General features: G+C 48.6%; 1 pseudogene; it reads left to right on the forward strand.

Moving 5' to 3' along the window:
* Nucleotides 1-662: 662 nt before the first annotated feature.
* The window catches only part of LOC144167912 (uncharacterized), a 28381-nt pseudogene continuing 5797 nt past the window's right edge, over nucleotides 663-23246 (forward strand).

Here is a 23246-nt window from a genome sequence, read left to right on the forward strand (position 1 = left end):
AGAGTCCACTCGGTGTCACGAACGATGTTTTTGGTCGGTCAGCCTCAAAATGTGTACTTGCCAGTAACCCGAGCGCAGACGTAATGAAGAAAAGAACTTGGCACCTTGGCACCTTGAGGTAGCGGGTAGACGTCCTTTTGTGCAAATTTGTCTAAACGTCTATAGTCCACGCAAAATGTAGTAGACCCATCCTTCTTGGTGACAAGCACAACTGGAGAAGCCCAGCTACTAGTGAAGGGTCGAATTGTAGCACCCTCTGGTTAACACTCTTATCCGGCGCATTGGCGCCGGCTATGAAAGACGAGAATAGAGAAACAAGCGGCGCGTCCTTGGTGCGCCAGCACGGCACGGACAGTTCGATTCCGTAAGCCTGCCACGCTGGTACTTTCTCTCGTGCGCTGCACTACGACCGCGCGGTACCCGACAGTGGTGACCCCGGACTGAGACATGACCGACCCCCGCAACCTCGCGCCATCGGGCCCTCTTTTTCCTGACGCTTCGTCGCGGCCGCCGGACGTCGCAGTCATGAGCTCCGAATGCCCACCTTCATGCACAAGAATCCACACGTTTGGTTCGCCCAGGTCGAAGCCGTCTTCGATCTGCACCTAGTCACCTCGGAGACTACTCGGTTTCGCCACTTGCTTTGCAACCTGTCTCGTGAGATGGCTCATGACGTGGCAGACGTCATCGGTGCACCTTTGAACGATGCTCCGTACCAGCTGCTCAAGCAGGGTATTTTGGATCGAACCATGGCGTCTGAGAGTGCGCGCCTCCGGCACCTGCTCACCCATGAAGAGCTTGGACATCGCCGCCCTTCCGAGCTGCTCAACACCATGCGAGAGCTCGTGGGCGCGAGCAACCTGGACTCGAACGAAGCACTTTTAAAGGAGCTCTTTCCTCAGCGCTTGCCACAGTCCACTCGCATCGTTTTAGCGGTTGCAGGGGATTTGACCCTCGACCGCGCCGCCAAACTTCCCGATAGAGTTCACGACGCGACTTCTCCCTCAGTCGCTACCCTCGCTTCGACAGCAGAGTCATCGGCCGTGTCCCGCTTAGAGGCTCGGATCGATCAACTTGCCGCTTCCATTGAAGCGCTTCCGATGCGGCTCCTCCCAAGTCCTAGCCGTCGTTCGTCTTCCCCGGGAGGTTCTTGCTCGCGCAGCCCTTGAAGCTCGTCTATCTGCTGGTACCATCGCACTTTCCAGCACTGCGCCCGTCACTGCACTTCCCTATGCAGCTAGTCGGGAAACGCGACGCGAGATCAATGATGGCGGCATGTGACCTCGCCTTACAACCCGGCCGCCTTTTCCTGGTCACGGATCGCATTTCTGGTTTGCGCTTCCTTGTAGACACGGGTGCGGAGGTCAGTGTATTACCAGCCACCAATGATGACCGTACTTCTAAGTCACCTGGGCCTACGCTTCGTGCAGCCAATTCTACCTCTATCTCCACGTATGGTCTGCGGTCCCTCACCCTCGACCTTGGTTTGCGGCGTGCCTTCCGGTGGGTCTTCGTAGTAGCCGGCGTCAATCAGCTCATCCTCGGCTCCGATTTCCTGACCCATTTTGACCTAGACGTCCGCATGCGTCACCATCGCCTGATTGACAGCAAGACGTGCTTTTCCATCCTGGGCGTATTGTCTACTGTCGCTCCAACTGGCATCTGCACACTGCTTCCCTCGGCACCGTACGCAAGAATCCTCGAAGAGTTCCCTGATGTTACGACACCCTGCAACTTAAAGGAGCCGCCCAAGCCTAGCGTTACTCACCACGTCGTCACGCGTGGCCCACCAGTCGCAGCTCGACCTCGCCGCCTTTTCAGTGAGCGCCTGGTGACTCCTAAACGTGAATTCGAGCACATGCTGGAACTCGGAATTATCCGTCCATCGTCCAGTAACCACGCGTCTCCACTGCAAATGGTTCGAAAGAAAAGTGGAGACTGGCGTCCCTGGGGCGATTTCCGGGCGGTGAACGCTCAGAGTGTCCACGACAGCTATCCCCTACCCCACATCCAGGATTTCACAAGCCACTTGGAAGGGCGCTCTATCTTTAGCAAAGTTGACCTTGTCAAGGCAAATCACCAAATCCCCGTCGAGTCTGCCGATATTCCGAAGACGGCCATCACTGCAACCTTCGGCTTGTTTGAGTAGGTGCGCATGCCCTTTGGGTTACGCAACGCAGCTCAAACATTTCAAAGGTTCATTGCCGAGGTGCGGGTAGCCTTCCGGCTGTATTCACGTACATTGACGGCATCTTCGTCGCGAGTCCCACTCCACAAGATCACGAGCGTCACCTCCGAGAACTTTTTGAACGCCTTCAACAATTTGGCCTGGTTTTCAACGCCCAGAAATGCGTCTTGGGGACGTCCGCGCTCGAGTTTTTAGGCCATCACATCTCGGCGCAGCGAATTCGCCCTTTACCCTTTCACGTCCAAGCCGTGAAGGATATTCCCGAACCTACCAGCCTCCGCCAGCTTCCTGAGTTTCTGGGCCTGGTGAATTTCTTACGACGCTTTAAACCCCACTGCGCCAAGCTTATGCAACCACTGACTGAGCTTCTTCTCACAAACAAGAGCTCCTCATCCGCGATTTCCTGGTATCCCGAAACTCAAGCCGCTTTCAACGCTGCTACACACGCCGTAGCCGATTCGGTGCTTCTCATCCACCCGAGAACCGACGTCCCCACTCGCATCATGGTGGATGCATCGAGCGTTGCAATCGGCGCTGTTCACCAGCAGAGAATCCATTCCGAGTAGCGCCCGCTGGCTTTCTTCTCTCGAAAGCTCCAACCTGCCGAGACGCGCTACAGCGTTTTTGGTGGTGAGCTGCTCACCATTTACGCCACGATCCGGGACTTCCGGCACTTTTCGGAGGACCAGTGCTTTCACGTTCTTACCTCTGGCGTACGTTTTCCGTACAAACTCCTCCAAGTACGTCGCACGGGAACTCCGTCAGCTCACCTATATTACGGAATTCACGACGGACATTCGGCACATCAAAGGTACCGACAACGAGGCTGCTGACGCGCTTTCACGCATTACCTTCATCGGCAGTGTTGCATCTGCTGTGGACTGCGAACGACTACCTCAGGCGCAGATTGAAGACCCTGAGCTGCAGGCACTGCGGGACCACCCGGGTTCCCTTCGTCTACACCTTATACCTTATCCGTTCAAGCCTGGCTGACTGTGGTGTGACATGTCAGCGGCGGCACCTCGACCCTTCGTTCGGGCTGCCTTTCGTCGTGCTGTGTTTCACTCGCACCACGACATCTGCCACCCCAGCATCCGAGCCACGCAGCGCCTCATTACACAGCGGTACGTCTGGCCGAGCATCAACACTGATGTCCGCCAGTGGGCCCGTTCGTGCCGTGCTTGTCAGAAAGCCAAGGTGACCCGCCACCTGAAGACCCCAACGCAGCCTTTTTTGCCACCTAGCTGTCGCTTCGACCACGTGCATCTTGACTTGCTCGGACCATTTCCTCCCTCCCGTGACTGCCGGTACATTGTCGCAATGATTGACCACTTCACCCGTTGGCCTGAAGCCGTACCAATTCTGGATATCATGGCAGAAACGGTCGCAAAAGCCGTCGTTTCGACATGGGTTTGCCGTTTCGGCTGTCCCGGCATTGTTACCACGGATCGAGGCAGGCAGTTTGAATTTACTCTGTTCACTTCTCTCAGCCGCTTGCTTGGCAATAAACACATCCGCACCATGGCATACCATCCCTGTGCCATCGGCATCGTTGAGCGGCTCCATCACCAGCTAAAAAGTGCTCTCACTGCACGCCTGGATAGAGAGCAGTGGGTCGATCACCTTGCTGTAGGGCTTCTTGGCCGGCGTGCCGTCCTTCGTCACGACCTCGGCTGTTCAACAGCTGAACTTGTGTACGGCGCACCCCCGCGGCTTCCTGGTGATTTGTTCGACCCTACGGCCTCCTCGCCCCAGCCGCTTGAGTACCTCCAATGCCTGCAGGACTTAATGCAGCACCTGCGACCAGTCCCACCTCGGTCTTCTGACCACCGCATCTTTGTGCATCCCGACCTGGCGTCTTCGACACAAGATTTCCTCATGCGGGACGCTGTAAATGTGCCTCTTACCCCTTCTACGATGGGCCGTACCGTGTCCTTAACAAGATCCAGAAGTCCGCCACCATCCTCTTGAATGGCTACGAAGAAGTCGTCTCGTTGGAGTGCCTCGAACCGGCCTACCACGAGACGCCACCCAACGAACTCCGCGCAGACATCGCAGGCCTAAACAATCCACCGCTCGCCACCAAAACCAACGCCCACCTGCCTCGCCGTCGCGTGACGTTCGACATTCCGTCTGGGCGGGGGGCACTGTAGTGCCCTCTGGTTGGCGCTCTTAGCTGGCGCCTTGGCGCCGGCTATGAAAGACGAGAAGAAAGAAACGAGCGGCGCATGCTTGGTGCGCCAGCATGGCACAGGCAGTTCGATTCCGTAAGCCTGCCACGCTGGTACTTTCTCTCTGGCGCTGCGCTACGACCCCATAGTACCGGCCAGAATAAAGTCCCGGTACAGCATATCACCTACAGGCTCCTCGAGAACGCGGCGTTCCTTGGGCGACATATGGTATGGTCGCTGGCGGAGTGGTGCGTGGTTCCCGGTGTCAAGCTGATGACAGACAGTTGACGTGCGCCCTAGGGATGTTTGGTGGGAGTCGAAGGATGTGCAGAATTGTTGTAGAAGAGCCAGGAGCTGGACTGTTTGCTCCGCGGTGAGGCCAGCATCTATGTAGGCAGAAAAACTGCCGGATCGAAAGTGGTGTCGGCGCTTAGCGCGTCGAGATGGCCTGGGGCTGACACGTTCGGAATGTCGACAACGAGATGTGGCGCAACAACTTCGGTGCACCCAAGACATTCGGCGCGAAGCACTCGAGACGGAAAAGGAGACGGGTAAGAAATTGACATCATGCTCGAACCACATTTTATGTCCAGGACGGTGAACGGCAGGACTTGGTTTGTGCGTGACGAAACCAGACTGAATGGCGTGAAGAGAACGGTGGCATCCGGAACATCAAATGACGACACAGGTACAACAAGGGAAGAGAATGGCGGAATGAAAGCATCTTCGGCAGCAACGAATTTCACGCTTCTAGTTTGCGTTGCACAATCATTAGGTGAAAACAGTTTACTTCTGCACGGAAGCAATAGATGACAGCCACAGTTACGTGATAAATCCCAGCCGAGGATTACGCCGTGAGAACACGAGCGTAGGAGGTACCTTGGCATCTGGCAGCCTTGATGCCAAGGTAGCATAAGAGGGTTTCCCGCCAGTTAACCGCTCATGACCGGCTGTATACGTTCGATTCACGCCCTGGGGTTCGAAAAAAAGGTCCCCTTCTCCCCGTATAGTCTGCGTGGCGCTGGCTAACACCCTCAAAACATCAAATACCGTTGTAGTAATTATAAATACCCCAGAAAGTGAAGGAGAACACAGTCGCCCAGATAGCCGAATTGGTAATGCATTCGAGTTCTAATCGAAAGGTGTGGGTGCGGTCCCCACTCTGGGCGTCTGTTTTTCTTTCTTTCTCTCTCTCTCTCTCTCTCTCTCTCTCTCTCTCTCTATATATATATATATATATATATATATATATATATATAATAAGGGAACGAGAGGGCTTTGAAGATGGTCACGAGATAGAAATAATACTTTGCAGAAGGCAGCGGCCTCAGACCTCTGCAAACGTTTCGACAAGGAGACTTGTGTTTTTCAAGGCCTTAAAAAAGACAAGTCTCCTTGTCGAAACGTTGGCAGAGGTCTGAGGCCGCTACCTTCTCCAAAGTATTATTTCTACATATATAATATGTATATATGTAAAGGGAGCAGTTGAACTTTTGAAGCTGGTAGAGAACACAAGAAAAGAAAACTTTGAACAAGGTAAAAGCACGAAGGTTGCCAACGTTTCAGCAAAGAGACGTGCTTTCGTCAGCAAGTCTCTTTGCTGAAACATTCGCCGCAACCATCGTGCTGTTACCTTGTTCAAAGTTTTCTTTTCTGATGTGCATATATATATATATTATATATATGTATATTGTTACGTGGCGGCAGATGACACGGACCATGTAGCGATGAAGCGATGTATTTACATAATGGTTAAAGAACTATTTACATAATGCCAAAACGAAGCCCGGCCTGGCAGTGCGGTGCACACAGCTCTTCTTCGTCGTCACCATACTTGAGTGTGGGCCATGGCGCCACGGGGATTGTCCGCCACGTCGCGTTACATCACCCCGCCGGTCGAAGACGACCGTCCCGGTCGACGCCGCCGCCAGTTGGCGAATGAATGCGGATGAGTGTGCGATGAGAAATGCAGACGAATCTCTTGCCGCCACGAATGACGATGATGGTGTTGATTGATGCCTGGCCCAGCAACAGCAATGGCTTCAACCACAACGAAGCGCCAAAGGTTCCAAGGCCACGTCGGACGGAAGGGCGGGGGAATCCATCATCGGCTTGTATGGGCACGGCTCATCTCGGCTTGTCGTCACTTGGGTCTTTCGGGCTGGGGACACGAGGCGGGGGACATCGTCGTGTGGTGGTCTCTGCTGGGCTGGGGCTGCCCGGTGCGGCTTCGATATCCCTGGCAGCAACGTCCATACCGATGCGATGCGATGCTGGGACCAGGATGGGGATGACGAACCCGCACGCTCCACCAAAATGTTACGTGGCGGCAGATGACACGGACCATGTAGCGATGAAGCGATGTATTTACATAATGGTTAAAGAACTATTTACATAATGCCAAAACGAAGCCCGGCCTGGCAGTGCGGTGCACACAGCTCTTCTTCGTCGTCACCATCCTTGAGTGTGGGCCATGGCGCCACGGGGATTGTCCGCCACGTCCCGTTACATCACCCCGAAAATGTAGTGGGGTTTATTTAGACAGCCAAGGAACCGAGGGGCTCAAGCGACGGAGACCGAAGGAGCTCGAGGAGCCGAAGAAGCAGGGGCAGCCAGAACTGAACTCGATCACGCTGCGTATGCTGCGCACTTGATGCGTGGGGATCGTCCGTGGGGATTGCCCTGCTTCAGCTTGAATTTCGGCCTGAGCTTTAATCCCTTGACCCAGACCTCTCTTCTTCGTTACAATATTAATATATATATATATATATATATATATATATATATATATATATATATATTGTAACGAGGGTAATGCACAAATGCAATAGACGCAACATGTCATCCAGACATCGGGGTATGTGCCTCACCAGCAGAGCCCATGTAGGGTTATGCCGAATCCCCACACGGGGATATGCTCCAAAGAGGTGTCAGGGAAGACGATGAACCCCAGGACGTGCATGCGCCAGAAAACGCGCTTGGTGATCGCAACGCTCAGACCTGCGTTATCCATCGGCTTCTCTCCTGTAATTAAACAGCCTCAACCGGCTACCGGCATGTCGGCTGTCTTCTTGACAATATATATATATATAAGAACAGAAGATATTCGACACTGTTGACAGAGATAGGAAGCAGCGTTTTTATTTCAGTTTCGGCAGGTGTACCACCATTCGCCAGCTTAAAAGTTTTGGCATTGGCCGTAGAGCTTATATATGGTTTGATACTATAAACAATCAGCCAAACATAAAAACCGTAACAGAACCAAACGGAGGAAAGGGGGCGGAAAGAAGCAAACACGATGGACAGGCGCCCATGGTAATGGTTACATCGACGCTATGGTGCCCAACACTACCAATAAAGATTTCCTACTCAATGTCAGAGCTCAACCATGGACTCCGCAATCTTCTGCCGGCGGCGCGTCGTTGCTCAGGCCGTATTATTCCGATGAACAGAGCATAAGTTGAAAAGAGGGCGCGGCTGCGTCTTTCGCCGCAACGCGGCGCGCGTAGCCCAAGGTGGCTTTCCTTGTCGACGGCGGGCGTAGAGGATAAAAGCTCGTCCGTCGCAGCCTGTGTGCCACGTTTAATTAAAAAAAACGTTACCGCACGCCAATCCAAGGGAAAGCTGGAAGTAGTTACTGGCGCCATTTGGGTAGTTACCTACACCTACACTTTGAAGGTCCAGCCGAACCCCTCGCGGCGTGCATCCTTGACGGCACCGATAAGTCCCTCCACCACGCCTGTTGTTCCCCACGCAACAAAAAGAGGTCGTGGTGGAGAAAAGACTAGCCAGGCGCCAGAGGCCCACAGAGGCCAGAGGCACGGGAGCAGCGATTACGGCATGGCGCCTGATCTTCGTCTTTTCCCTGTGCAGGCTATGCTTGCGCTCGTCGCCACGTGGCTATCGCCCTCGTCACCTTGCCACCCCGTGCTGTTTCCGATAGCAAGATTCAACGGCAACACCCGGAAAACACCCCCATCACCAATGCGACTGTTCCTACGGGGCGCTGCAGTCAACAACCATACCCATCGACAGAGACATCCTACCCAAGCCCTGATTTAACAAGCCGCCCGACCGCCTACACCTTCATTGGGCACGGGAGCAGCGATTACGGCATGGCGCCTGATCTTCGTCTTTTCCCTGTGCAGGCCATGCTTGCGCTCGTCGCCACGTGGCTATCGCCCTCGTCACCTTGCCACCCCGTGCTGTTTCCGATAGCAAGATTCAACGGCAACAACCCGGAAAACACCCCCATCACCAATGCGACTGTTCCTACGGGGCGCTGCAGTCAACAACCATACCCATCGACAGAGACATCCTACCCAAGCCCTGATTTAACAAGCCGCCCGACCGCCTACACCTTCATTGGGCACGGGAGCAGCGATTACGGCATGGCGCCTGATCTTCGTCTTTTCCCTGTGCAGGCTATGCTTGCGCTCGTCGCCACGTGGCTATCGCCCTCGTCACCTTGCCACCCCGTGCTGTTTCCGATAGCAAGATTCAACGGCAACAACCCGGAAAACACCCCCATCACCAATGCGACTGTTCCTACGGGGCGCTGCAGTCAACAACCATACCCATCGACAGAGACATCCTACCCAAGCCCTGATTTAACAAGCCGCCCGACCGCCTACACCTTCATTGGGCACGGGAGCAGCGATTACGGCATGGCGCCTGATCTTCGTCTTTTCCCTGTGCAGGCTATGCTTGCGCTCGTCGCCACGTGGCTATCGCCCTCGTCACCTTGCCACCCCGTGCTGTTTCCGATAGCAAGATTCAACGGCAACAACCCGGAAAACACCCCCATCACCAATGCGACTGTTCCTACGGGGCGCTGCAGTCAACAACCATACCCATCGACAGAGACATCCTACCCAAGCCCTGATTTAACAAGCCGCCCGACCGCCTACACCTTCATTGGGCACGGGAGCAGCGATTACGGCATGGCGCCTGATCTTCGTCTTTTCCCTGTGCAGGCTATGCTTGCGCTCGTCGCCACGTGGCTATCGCCCTCGTCACCTTGCCACCCCGTGCTGTTTCCGATAGCAAGATTCAACGGCAACAACCCGGAAAACACCCCTATCACCAATGCGACTGTTCCTACGGGGCGCTGCAGTCAACAACCATACCCATCGAGAGAGACATCCTACCCAAGCCCTGATTTAACAAGCCGCCCGACCGCCTACACCTTCAGTGGGCACGGGAGCAGCGATTACGGCATGGCGCCTGATCTTCGTCTTTTCCCTGTGCAGGTGTGTACAAAGTTTTCGCTCTATGCGAAGCGCTCTAGCGATCGGTGCCTTTTGCTGTTCCCGTGCCCACGGGTAGTGTGTGAAAGTATTGGTGAATGTATTTCTACTGCCCTTCTTTTGTTACGCGCTGGCGATATTGAGTCGAATCCAGGGCCTACAACTCGTTCTGAGGCCTTGCTATAACTTGATTCATTGCCAGAGAACCCTGCTGAACAAATGACCGTTTTGTTTCATCTACTAAAAGACGTTCATGCTCGTTCACTTCAAGCATCAAAAAATCACTCTGACCTAGCTGCCGACATTAAGGCCATAAAAAATGGCCAAAAAAATATAGAATCGAAAGTCACCGGAATCCTAAAAAGACTAGATGATTTGGAAGAAAAAACTAAGGTCTTAGACCGACATGACAACGAATTAACAAAAACTCAGGAAGCTATCGAGGAATTAACTACACAAAACAGCACGTTACAGTCCCGCGTGGATGAACTTGAGGACAGATCCCGCAGAGACAATCTTATCATTCGAGGCATTCCGGACTCGAAAGAGACGTGGGAACAAACAGAAACAAAACTAACCACTTTTGTTACTTCTGTTCTTAATACCTTCACGCCAGATTCCATCCATCGCGCGCACAGATTAGGATTCTTCACTCAAAACAAATGTCGTCCTATCATTGCCAAATTCACGAACTCGAAAATAAGAGATAAACTTCTGTCTTTGCGCAGTGAATTCAAACTTAAAGATGTTGTCATCAGCGAAGACTTTTCTCCCGCGACGCGCATGCTTCGGCAAAAACTTTTCGATTTTGCAAACAGCCAGCAAGACTCGCCACGCTTCCAACTCCGGTACAATAAGCTGCTTTTTAATAACAAATGCTACATGTACAACACTCACTCCGACAGAGTTGAAGAAGTAGAACGATCACATGAAGTGGCCAGCAATACCGATGTTCCGCCACAAAACACTTCATAGGGACACGTGAGGGCCAGAGGACCATCATTAATAGAAGACGTATCAGTCATTTTCACCAACGTCAGAAGCGTACTTAACAAACATGGCTCTTTGTCATCCGCAATAGACACATGTACCGCCCATATTATTGTCCTAACTGAAACTTGGCTTCACGCACACGTGCACGATTTCGAAATTTTTCAAGACGCCCATCGGTATGCTTTATATCGGTGTGACAGAACTGCACGGAGGGGAGGGGGGGTGCTGCTAGCCATATCAAAAGAAATCCCTTCATCATGTGTTCAAATTAACTGCGCTCTTGAAATAATTTGGGCTACCATCAACCTCGGTCACCAAAAACTGTTATTATTGCACCTGTTATTATTGCACCTGTTATTATTGTCCGGTGATGTCGAGACAAACCCTGGCCCAGAAATGCAAGAAATCCTCACCGAACTACAAAAAATGTCCGCTGGGCAAGCTACACTTCTCACTGAGGTGCAAGAACCTAAAAACCAGCTATCAACAGCCAACCAAACCATAACTGACCTAAGTAAACGCATGACTGAAGTAGAAAACCACTACCAGAACCTGTCGCCTCTACAAGCAGATCTTGAAGTGATCCGTACGGACACAACCGAAACGAACCGTTTGGTCTCCGAGCTTGAGGCTAAATTAGACGACAGAAAACCGCTCACGGCGTAATAACTTAATATTCTACAACCTTCCAGATCCTAACCCAGCTGAAACAAATGCAGAAGCAGAAGGGCTAATTATCAGGCACTGCCTTGAACACCTCCAAGTAGCCATCGACCCAAAATAAATAGATCGCGCACATCGCCTCGGACGCCATGCCGCTAATCGCAACCGCCCTATAATAGCAAAGTTCACCTTTCATAAAACCAAAGAGACCGTACTTACAAATGCACCCAAGCTGAAAGAGACAGACTTCAGCATCGGCGAAGACTTCTCCCAGTCTGTCCGAACCGCCCGCAGACCCTTAGTTAATTTCGCGAAAACAAAATCAACAAAGTTTCAGATACGTTATAAAACCCTTCATACGGGCTCAAAACGTTACATTTTTGACAATGCTTCACAAACTGTTAAAGAAATCACATAGCAAACCCCTCGAACGAAGAAAGTAACAAACCGCCCCCCAAATCCAGCACAAAACAATCTTTCGTTATCTGTAGTCTTTACTAACATACGCAGCTTCTTACCGAAACGAGAAAAAATATCTAGCCTTGTGACGTCATCCAATGCCAATCTTGTTGTACTAACAGAAACGTGGCTTACCGATGACGTGACGGACACTGAAATTCTTGCAGATCTACCTAACTTCCGCATATACCGAAAAGATCGCGAATGCACTCGCGGAGGAGGCGTACTAATCGCAGTCGGCCCGGAATTATCATGTTCCGCCATCAACATAGCATCTGACATAGAAATCCTATGGCTTCATTGCCGGGCTTCACCCCAAACGATACTGCTTGGTGTCTGCTACAGACCACCAAATGCAAATCCAGACTTCGCAAAAAAACCTAATGACATGCTAAATGCGCTCACCACAGCCCACCCGAATGCCCATATTTTGCTGTTTGGTGACTTTAACCTTCCTAATATTAACTGGAAAACCGGAACAACCACACAAGGAAACCAGAAAGACTCGAGAGAATTTATAGATGCCTGTTTCAACTTTAACTTATCACAACTTGTATCAGAGCCAACACGTGTTGCCGCCAATTCCGCAAACATCCTTGATCTCATTCTAACCACCCATCCTTCTAGCTTATCGTCGATTACCTATCTCGAAGAAATTAGCGACCACAAAGTTATTCATGCAGATTTCTTATTTTCCCCAGAACGACGCGAAATGCTAAACAAAACAATATGTTTATATGATAAAGGTAACTATGAAGAAATTAATAACCAACTCAGTAGCTTCCTCCCAGATTTTGAAGCCAACTTCCGTAACCGATCCGTTAATGAAAATTGGGTAGTTTTTAAACAAAAGCTTAGTGAACTGAAAAAAAAGTTTATTCCGAAGACCACACTTCGTGCCACGCAGCAAAAGCCCTGGTATACTAAAACGTTAAACCGACTAAGCCACAAGAAAAAACGCCTTTTCCGCCAGGCAAAATCTAAAGGAACGCCATGCGCATGGGATAAATACTACTCCGCCGAAAATGACTATCTTACAGCAATTCGCAACGCCAAGCACGCGTTTTTTAACACAGACCTACCCAAAATGCTGAGTGATAACGTAAAAAATTTAGGCAGATCGTCAATCCAAAACCATCCCGCACTATCACCCTCACTAACGAATCGGGTGAAGTTACCACAAATGCCGAGTGTGCTAATATTTTTAACATTGCATTTTCGTCGGTGTTCACCAAAGAGCTTAGTATGCCTTGCGTTCCCACAACCACTCTGATAGCTTCCAGCATGCCTGCGCTAGCATTTTCCGCAGACGGCATTTCTTCTCTAATAAAAAACATTAAACTTTCCTCGTCATGTGGCATTGACGAAATTAATTCAAAACTTTTAAAGAACATCACCAACACAATTGTACCATACTTGTACCTCATATTCTCACAGTCGCTCACCACAGGCAACCTTCCGGATGACTGGAAATTTGGTAAGGTCGTTCCAGTCTACAAAGCAGGTGACAGTAACTCCCCACTCAATTATCGTCCCATTTCACTAACAAGCATCCCATGCAAAATCATGGAACACGTCATATATTCTCATGTTATCAACTTCCTCGATTCCAATAGTTTCTTTCACCCCTGTCAGCATGGCTTCCGCAAAGGCTTTTCCTGTGAAACACAATTAGCACTCTTTCTTCACGACATACATACAAATCTTGACACAAACTTTCAGACTGACGCCATTTTCCTTGACTACGCAAAAGCATTTGATACAGTTCCACACAACAAACTAATACAGAAGTTATCCGGGCTAAATCTCGACCCTAACGTGTTAAGATGGATTTAATCTTTTTTAGCTAATCGTTCTCAATTCGTGCATATAAATAGTGAATCCTCTGAACCTCTCGAAGTAACGTCAGGAGTACCGCAAGGGTGCGTCCTTGGCCCCCTGCTATTTCTCATCTACATAAACGACCTACCCCTAACTGTGTCTTGCAAAATGCGAATGTTCGCCGACGATTGCGTGATTTACCATACGATAACTAATGCTTCCGATCAACTAACCCTACAACACGATCTGAACAACATTCAAGAATGGTGTGACAATTGTCTTCTCAAACTTAACCCCAGCAAGTGTAAGGTCGTCTCATTCACTCGCCGCAAAAACCCATTTCTATTCCCATACCAAATCACTAACGCCCCTCTAGAAATAGTGCAGAGTTTCAAATATCTAGGTGTCACACTGTCCGCCGATCTAACTTGGAATGCGCATGTCACAAACATTATCGCATCTACAAACAAAATATTGGGATTCGTGAAACGTCATCTGCGTTGCGCACCTCAGCACGTAAAACTGCTCGCATACACATCCCTCATCAGGCCGAAACTGGAATACGCCTCAGCTATACGCCTCGAGCTTCGTGATCGCTGCGCCGCCTGCCGCCGCTTCTCCGCGGCGTTGACGGGATTGGCGCTGCGTGACTGATAGGGGCTCGTGCAGTGTTTTGGTTCTATTTCGCTTCTTTTCGCCTTTCCGCGCCCTAAAAAAACTTGTTATGGTGACGACTATAGGCAAAGAGTACGTTTAGGTCACTTAAAAAGCAGCTGCGTCTTCGCAGATTACGCGATCGCCTGCAAGAGCTACCCGGGGACGCGGTTCTGCGCGCTTCGTCGCCGCTCTTCCGGGCGTCGGCGGCGGCAGCAACATATCACCCATGTCACTTCCAAAACATCAGGCACAAATTAATTCTACTGACGCCTCGTTTAGACCTGATACTGGCACAATGAGAGGTTGGCTTTATTTTGCAGCGTGGACAACGAATGCGGCTTCGTTTCGCATATATACGCCGCAGAAAAATATGTTTCGGGGATGTGATTACCCAACCCCGGACAATAACTTGTGCCTTTTATAAGAATATAAACCATGCGAAAATGTAAAGTATATTCCAAGCCTGTGCGCCGTTAAATATGTGCCCACACACGCCATATAGCAAGAACCAAGGAAATGAAACCACAGAAAAATAAATGCTGTGCCAATGCGGAATTTAGAAACATAATAGCTCTAATGGAAACGAAAAAAAAAACAGTGCAGCTTCTGGCATGCTAAAGACGTTTGTCTAAACTTAATCCAGGTAGGTTCCACTAGACCAACTATACGCGAAATGCTATTTCGCGAGAAATCGGTGGGAGGGGGGGGGGGGGGGGGGGGAGGGGAGGGGGACGCCGTGTACAAATGCGGAGCGGAATCAAGCAATGAACGTTTCAGTAATCACACACATAAATCTCACGTTCACTTTCCTTTTGTTTCTCTACTTCAACGAAGAGCTGATCGTACGGCGGACGCATTTTTGGAAGTATACAGGGTAGGCTGTTCAATAAGCGATGAAATGTGTCGTTGGAAGAGTGTGGTATGTGATAAGGCCCTCTGATTTCAGTTTCTGGTTTATTCTGGAGGCTCCCTGTGCCATATGACGATATTTCGAAGAAGCATTTAGTCGCGGACGCGGAATTGTAAGCCCATCTCCGCGCTGCTCGCAGAGGATATATGTAGCAGATGAAGGTCTGCGGGCACGCACCTCACGACAAGACGACTCTGTCGTGTGCTGATCCCCGAGTATAATTATGCATTGTCCATGGTACTTTTGTTGAATATTCCCGAATTTAACACAGACTGGCTTGTAAATGGTGGTGATCAATATCTGAGGTATAATATTGGCGAACGTAACTGGTGTGCTGTCAGGTATGAGTGCTCCGCCGATTATGTCAGCGCACAACACCGATTTAAATCGTCGTGTATAGCCGTAGCATGAACGTCTGAGGAACCGGTGGTTACGGAGACATGGCTAGTAAATTCAGGTCAGTGTAACTACAATCGGCTCCATCATACGCCGGTTCCGCGACGCTGGCCTGTAACACACACCTGGCGCTTATACAGACCGAAAATACCACACTAAGAGCGCGTCGGAAACATTTACACTCTCGTAAACACACCCCATTTGCGAACAGAGTGACTGCTCCACACAAACACGAATTTCAAACGCCCACAAACGGTAAATCTCAGTCGTGAACGTGCCGCAAAAGCAGCGGCGGCACTGGGGAGCGGGGTGCGGACTCCCGCGCCTGCTTTCGAAACGGGCCGCTAGGGGGATTTCAGTGGCGCCCCTACAGGCCGCGCTCGAGGCGTATATGGAGTCCGCCTCAAAATTACCTAATCAATGACCTTGAATCAATTCAAAATCGCTCAGCCCGATTCATACATTCGTCATATTCTTATGACATTAGTGTTTCATCCTTAAAAGCCCAATCTGGATTACAACCACTTTCCCTTCGACGCCGCATAGCCACTCTTTCCCTGTTTCACAAGCTGTTTCATTCGCCCCTCAACCATCCTCCATAGGTCATCCCCCCGACGTACATTTCGCACCGCACCAGCCACCCCCTCCAAGTTTCCCGTTACCGCACTAGGACTGCTACCTTCTCCGTGTCCTTCTTTCCGCGTGCTGTGAAGGACTGGAACGACCTCCCAAACCACGTCGTCACAAACACCTGCCCTTCAACTTTCACTAAAAATGTAACGACTCATCTCTGCCAGTAAGTCCTTATGGCAATGTATATATCCACCCCTATGTAACAATGTTTTATACCTTGTATACGCCCCTTGTGTAGCAAAAGTTTGTTATATCCTGTACACCAACCCCTTACGTGGCAAATGTTTTTTTGATACTCTGTATATCCACCCCTTATGTAATACCCCCTTGTGGGGTCTTTAAGGAAATAAAATATGATATGATGACTGGTTTTAGGAGCATGCTATCGCCAACCGTCTTCATCCACCTCATTTGTAAGTGAACTACACGACGCTGTTAACACTGTTGCCACACGTTTTCCTTCCTATCCATTATTTTTGCTGGGTGATTTCAATTTTCCCAACATACTTTGGAATCCTCAACCGGTCTCGTTGTCCCCCTTTTCTGGACAAGCTGAAGAATTTTTGAATTTTTGTTCTACCTTTTCCTTCTCTCAATTAGTAACTAACGCAACCAGAATATCACCCAGTTCTGCCAACACTCTTGATTTAATTTGGACAACACATCCCGATTTTGCTTCGCCTATCACGTTCTTGCCAGGAATCAGTGATCACTCCCTACTCAGCTTTTCAATTAAGATGTCATTGCGGAAAAATACAAAACAAGTAAAAACCATACGCGACTACAAAAAAAAGCGAATTTTGATGCAATTAACCGAGAACTATCATCCTTCGTTGACGTTTACTTGGCAGGTTTTGACGAACGCTCTGTTCAAACAAACTGGGATCTGTTTGCCTTTAAAGTGCATGAACTAACAGCTAAATATATTCCGCAACATACCATCAGTGGTAATCCGTTAGCACCATGGTATAACTCTCATTTGAAACGTCTGTCTAATAAGAAAAAACGCCTTTTTCGATCAGCACGGCGGTCTCCTAGTGAGTCTGGTTGGGCTGCCTATAAGACCGCTTCCGACGTTTACGTGTCAGCGCTTAAAACTGCCAAACATTACTTTTTGTCGACAACCCTCCCATCCACACTGGACACTAACGTGAGGAAATTCTGGAAATTAGTTAACCCGCCCCGTGACGATAACATAGTCTTAGAAGATTCATCAGGCAATATCATTCCATCCCACCAATGTTTATCTGTGTTGGATCACTCATTTGTTACAAACTTCTCTACAACTTCTCAAATTGTGTTCCCCACTGCAGCTTCCTTTGATTACATTACAATGACTCCGGTGCTAGTCGAAGCACCGGGTGTCGCTTCATTGATTGATAAATTAAAATACCATTCATCTCCTGGCAACGACCTTATCGATGCAAAGTTTCTAAAAAATACCATTTCATTTAGTTCAATTATACTAACCAAGATTTTTCAGCAATCATTAGATAGATCTACTCTTCCTGCTCAATGGAAAATAGGGAAGGTGGCTCCATTGCACAAATCGGGAACTAAATCTTCTCCATTGAATTACCGCCCCATTTCTTTAACAAGTACATGTTGCAAATTGCTTGAACACATCATTTTCCCCAACCTTGTAAATTTTCTTGAATCTAACCTATTTTTTTCATCGGCGCAACATGGCTTTCGAAAATCTTTTTCGTGTGAGACTCAACTTATATCGTTTACTCACCAGTTACATCGTATTTTAGATATATCTGCTCAAGCTGATTGCATTTTTTTTATTTTTCCAAAGCATTTGATAAGGTATGTCACCGACTTTTACTTTTTAAGCTAAACCGACTTAAACTTGACCTTACCGTGCTTAAGTGGATCGAGTATTTTCTTCTTAACCGATCACAATTCGTTGCTGCTAATAACTGCAATTCTCCTCTGTGCCCCGTTTCTTCTGGTGTTCCCCAGGGATCAGTTTTAGGTCCTCTCCTCTTTCTTATTTACATTAACGACCTTCCGTCTCTTGTATCTTCAAACATCCATTTATTTGCAGATGATTGTGTTATCTTTCGCAAAATTAACACTGACAGGGACACTAACCTACTTCAGTCCGATCTCGACAAGGTAACTAACTGGTGTAATGAATGGCTTATGGAACTAAACGTGTGTAAATGTAAAGTCATGCGCATATCACGGAGTACTAACAGCCCCCCTGTGTACTATTTGAACAACGTTTCGTTAGAGCCCGTCAATTCTTATAAATACCTAGGTGTCCACATTTCAGCTAACCTAAATTGGACGCTCCACATAGAACATATCATTAGCAAAGCTAACCGCATGTTGGGTTATCTGCGCCGTAACTTCTCAAAATCCCCATCCTCATTGAAACTTTTGCTTTATAAAACACTAATCAGGTCAAAACTCGAGTATGCTACGCCAGTCTGGGACACCTGCCGCGATAACCTAATTACTGCTCTTGAAATGGTACAAAATAACTCTGTTCGCTTCATTCACTCCAACTACAACCGTACTGCAAGCATCTCGTCCATGAAATCCATCATCGGGCTTCCGTCTTTAGCTTCCCGTCGGACCACTTTTCGTCTTACATTGTTTCACAAACTATACTATCATCCCACCCTACACAACCAACTCATTAATCAGCCGCAATACATTTCTCGCCGAATCGATCACGCTCACAAAGTTGGCATCGAACATAGCAGCACGCGACATTTTTCCGAACCGTTCATCCTCAGAACATCACGTGATTGGAACCGCCTTCCCCCAAGTGTCGTGTCCATTAATGATAACCGTTTATTTCACAATGCGTTAGTTAATGTTGTATAACCAGGATAATTTGTTTTGTTACCATAGTTGCTGTATTCTCATGTGTTATTGCTTTGTTTTTCTAACCCACTCCCCTCTGTAATGCCTCTGGCCCTGAGGGTATAATAAATAAATAATAAATAAATAAATAAACAAGGCGTGAAGTATTCTTCGGCGGAATGCGACGTCTGATAACCTCATTTTGTTAAAACGGGGAAAGACCTTTAGAGAACGTGGGCGCCGCAGGGAAAAACGAGAGAGTACCTTCAAACTAGGGAGAACCTTCAAAACGAACGCCTACATGTGGTCTATAAACTCATACGCCGATACACACAAAGTCCGAACTCATATACGAAATTCTAAGACATCAGACACACCGCCTAACCCCTTGTTAGTACAACAGGGAACACACTGGAAGACCAGGCTAACACACTCCCACAAAACTTGCAACACGTGTCGAGTTCAGCACGCTACACAAACACTTTCATGCAACACATTATATCCTGTAAAAAAAAGTCCTTCAATAATTATAATCAGTCAAAAACCTCGTATAACTTCCCTTTTCACTTCATGAGCTGAAGATGACTCTTGGTACTTGTAAGCCTTCAGCTCTAGGCGCAGACATTACATGCACACTGTTATAACGGCTACACGGAGACATACTTGAAACACTACTACACTACACCTTCACAACGAGATATGGCGTTCGGGGCACATTCAAAATTATTGGAGGGAAGCCATAATATTGGCTTTCCTGAACGATGGGAAGGATTGATCCTCTTCTGCCAGTTATTGACCCATCGCCCTCATAAGCTGCCCGTGCAAGCTGTTCGAGATATAAACTTGAAGCTTCCGTCCTTTCTTGAGTACAATGATCTTCTCGAGAGTGGTCAGGCTGGCTTGAGTGTGGGGCCACCCACGAACTACAAACTTGTCGCCTTCGAATCGTACAATAATGGACGCTTTCTTTGATTCACAGTTTTTCTCAACGGGGTTTTTTGAACTTAAGAAGTCCTATGGCACCGCTTGGCGTTACAGAATCTCCAGTAACTTGAAGTCAAGCGGTATTTCGGGCATTGTTAAACACCCTTGCTTGTTACATGTTGGAAAAAGGATTCACTGTAAAGAGATTACGTGCACGAAAACGGCGTGGTGCAAGGTGGAGTTCTAAGCTGCACTCTGTTTATAATTAAAATGAACGCTCTTGGCAACGCATCGCCACCTGCAATTTCGTACTCTATGTATGTAGACGACGTTCAGGCATCTTTTAAGCCTTGTAGTATGTCAATCCGTGAACGTCGGGTCCAGCTTAGTGCACAAAAACTTCCCGCCTCGGCAAACAAAAATAGTTTTAAATTCAACCCAGAAACAAGTTTTTCCGTTGTGTCCTCCAGGAAGCGCGCGATCCATCCGCACCCAGATATTACTCGTAATGGCGTTTTCATTCCTTTTAGAAAGGAGCACAAGCTTTTAAGCGTAATACTGTATAACAAACTAACATTAGTTCCACACTTGAAACATCTTAAGCAAATCATGCCTAAAAACTATGAACATTCCCAAAGTTCTGCCTCACCAGTCCTATAGCACAGACAAGCAACACCTCTTGCGTGTTGTTAGTGCCCTAACAGCACGTTGCTAAGACGTCGGCAGTATTGTGTAGGGGAGGGCCACAAAACCCACACTAAAAACCGAACCAGTGTTGCATTGGGGGCTACGCCTTGCATTTGGCGGGTGTAGAAGTAGCCCTCTCCAAAGTCCCCTTGTAGAAAGCGATAAATGGTCTCAACTTCACCAGAGGGTACACACGGACATGCTGAATGCCTCAAAAATCACGTCTGTTACCATTTATCCTTTTACTTGGAAAAATAATGATACATCCACAAAGAAAATCTTTTTAAATCGTTGTTTTATTTCCATGCCATTTCTTCTCAAGGTGAGAGAAGCAGCTTTTGAGCTAGCACTGCCATTTTGAGACATCCACAAAATACCAATCATTGATTTTATTTCACCATAGCGTCTCCACCCTGTGTAGAGTGACCTGGTTTCCACCTAACTAGACCAAAATAACACACCAAAAATTGGGATTCTTCAGCAATTCTTTTTACACAAAAAAAACCAATGTGCTGAGTTTTACAGCGACGCCTCCAAGGCTGCAACTGGTGTGTCTTGTGTTGCGTATGGTCCAAACTTTAAGGTCACTAATACAATGAACCTATGTAACATTATATTCCGAGCAGAACCACACTGTATATTGTCTTAAATCGCGTAGTCAAACTGCGAACCTTAAAATTCATGAAGTAAACGGAGTCTCTTAGCGTTGTTCGCGCACTTGCATCCGGAAAGCCTTATAAGATTTTCGTCATTAATCAGGTTTCCAAGGCTATCATGTCTGCATATGCATCAAACCTTGAAACGTCTTTGTTGTGGGTCCCAGGACACTGTGGAATAGCCGGAAAAGAGACCCGTCAACAAATAAGCGCTGATGCTACACTGCAGAATAAAGTACCCTAAACAGTACCGTACACCGATTTCAAGCAACACATAAGACAACACCTTCGGAAGACATGGCAAGAGGAGTGAAGTGAACAGACACACAACAAATACATGTAAAAAACGACACTTGGGACCATACACCACTGACACACGCAACAGATACACAGAAGTAGCTTTGGTAAGGTACAAATGGGGCACGCACGTGCAACGCTCTCCTATTTGCTCACGGGGTATTCAAGACCTCTGAGTAGCAGTTGCGGAAAGGCCACATCCGCAGTCTACACACTCATTCAATGGGACGCACTTGACACAACATGATACAAACACTTCCCTCAACTATACATACTGCACATCACACTATACCCTCTGTTCTTCCTGTCCGACGATCCCATGTTTTTTTGGCAAGCGTGTGTTTATGTATATACAGAAGTAAAACTTTTAGACCCAAATTTATACCGTGTATAATCAGAAACTGGCCTTGTACACCAGCCATCCTCATTGGATATTACTAAATTTACTTTCGTTCTTATTGAGCGGTCGTAGTGTTTACAATTTATTCTCTCACACATAACCACTTAGTTGGGATTCTTGGCCCCAGTTGGCCCTGCGCCATTAACCTCGAACCATTGTCATTATCAGTTACATACAGTAGAAACTGAGCTTGGGCGGCCTGCCCCCACACACAGCCTCTTCAGCGTCTTCGTCTTTCGTGCTGGACCATGATGCCACCTTGATTGTCCACCATGCCCCGTGACATCACCTTCTGCCCCCCCCCCCCGGTCGAAGGCGACCATCCCGGCCGAGGACGACGTAAGCTGACGATTGGTTCTGAATGCGTTCTGGGATGAAAATGCATTGACCAACTGCTTGCTGCCACAGATGATGCTGATGATGTCGATTCTTGGGCCCTTAACAACGATGGCTTTAGTCCCGGCGAAGCGCTGAGGGTCCTGGATCGATGTCGGATGGAAGGGTAGGCGAGCACATCTTGGCTGCTCTTGGCTGCTCTTCACTGGTGAATTCTGTGACCAAATGCGGGGTAATCTTGGCATGCGTCGCCCATAGGCCATACTCCAATACATGCTCGATCCTTAGCAGTCAAAAGCGGCACATCACCATCGCCTAACACAAATATTCCAAAACTACCCAGGCACCAATCAAGAACTAATAGAACAAATCCAAACCCTGTACATAGCGCAGGGTTCATCTGTGCCCTTATCCCCTTTTCGGGGACCAGACAATACCTCGTTCAATCTTGAAATAACTGCAGCTGAAGTCAGAGCAGCCCTGACTCCTCTCCGTCCAGGGGCTGCGCCAGGTATGGATGGCGTGACCAATAAAATGTTACGAAACCTCTATGGCAACTGAATTACCAGGTGAACGCGATACTATAATTATTACTGGTCCTCAGGAAGCCTACCCCCCACGTGGAAACATGCTCAAATATCCCGTACGCTGAAACCAGGAAAGCCCCTCAGCCTAGACCAACTACGGCCAATTTCTCTAGCTTCGTGTATGGGCAAAGTGCTGGAACACATTATCCACGCACGATAAATCAAACACATGGATCAAACAGGTGCACTTCCCAACCCCATGATTGGCTTTAAGGCAGGACTGTCCACGCAAGATGCGCATCTCCAATTTGCTCCATAACATAATCATCCCCCTTCAAAGGTAGATGCCGCTGCCATACTCGCACTAGACCTCACTAAACCATTTGATAAATTATCCCACTTAGCCATACTAAGCAACTTGGAATCACTAGCTCAGGAAGATCGCACGTACAATTA

The sequence above is a fragment of the Haemaphysalis longicornis genome, unplaced genomic scaffold (genome assembly GCF_048455015.1).
Source record: "Haemaphysalis longicornis isolate Haplotype H1 unplaced genomic scaffold, Haemaphysalis longicornis Haplotype H1 scaffold_2, whole genome shotgun sequence".
NCBI classification, from domain to species: domain Eukaryota; kingdom Metazoa; phylum Arthropoda; class Arachnida; order Ixodida; family Ixodidae; genus Haemaphysalis; species Haemaphysalis longicornis.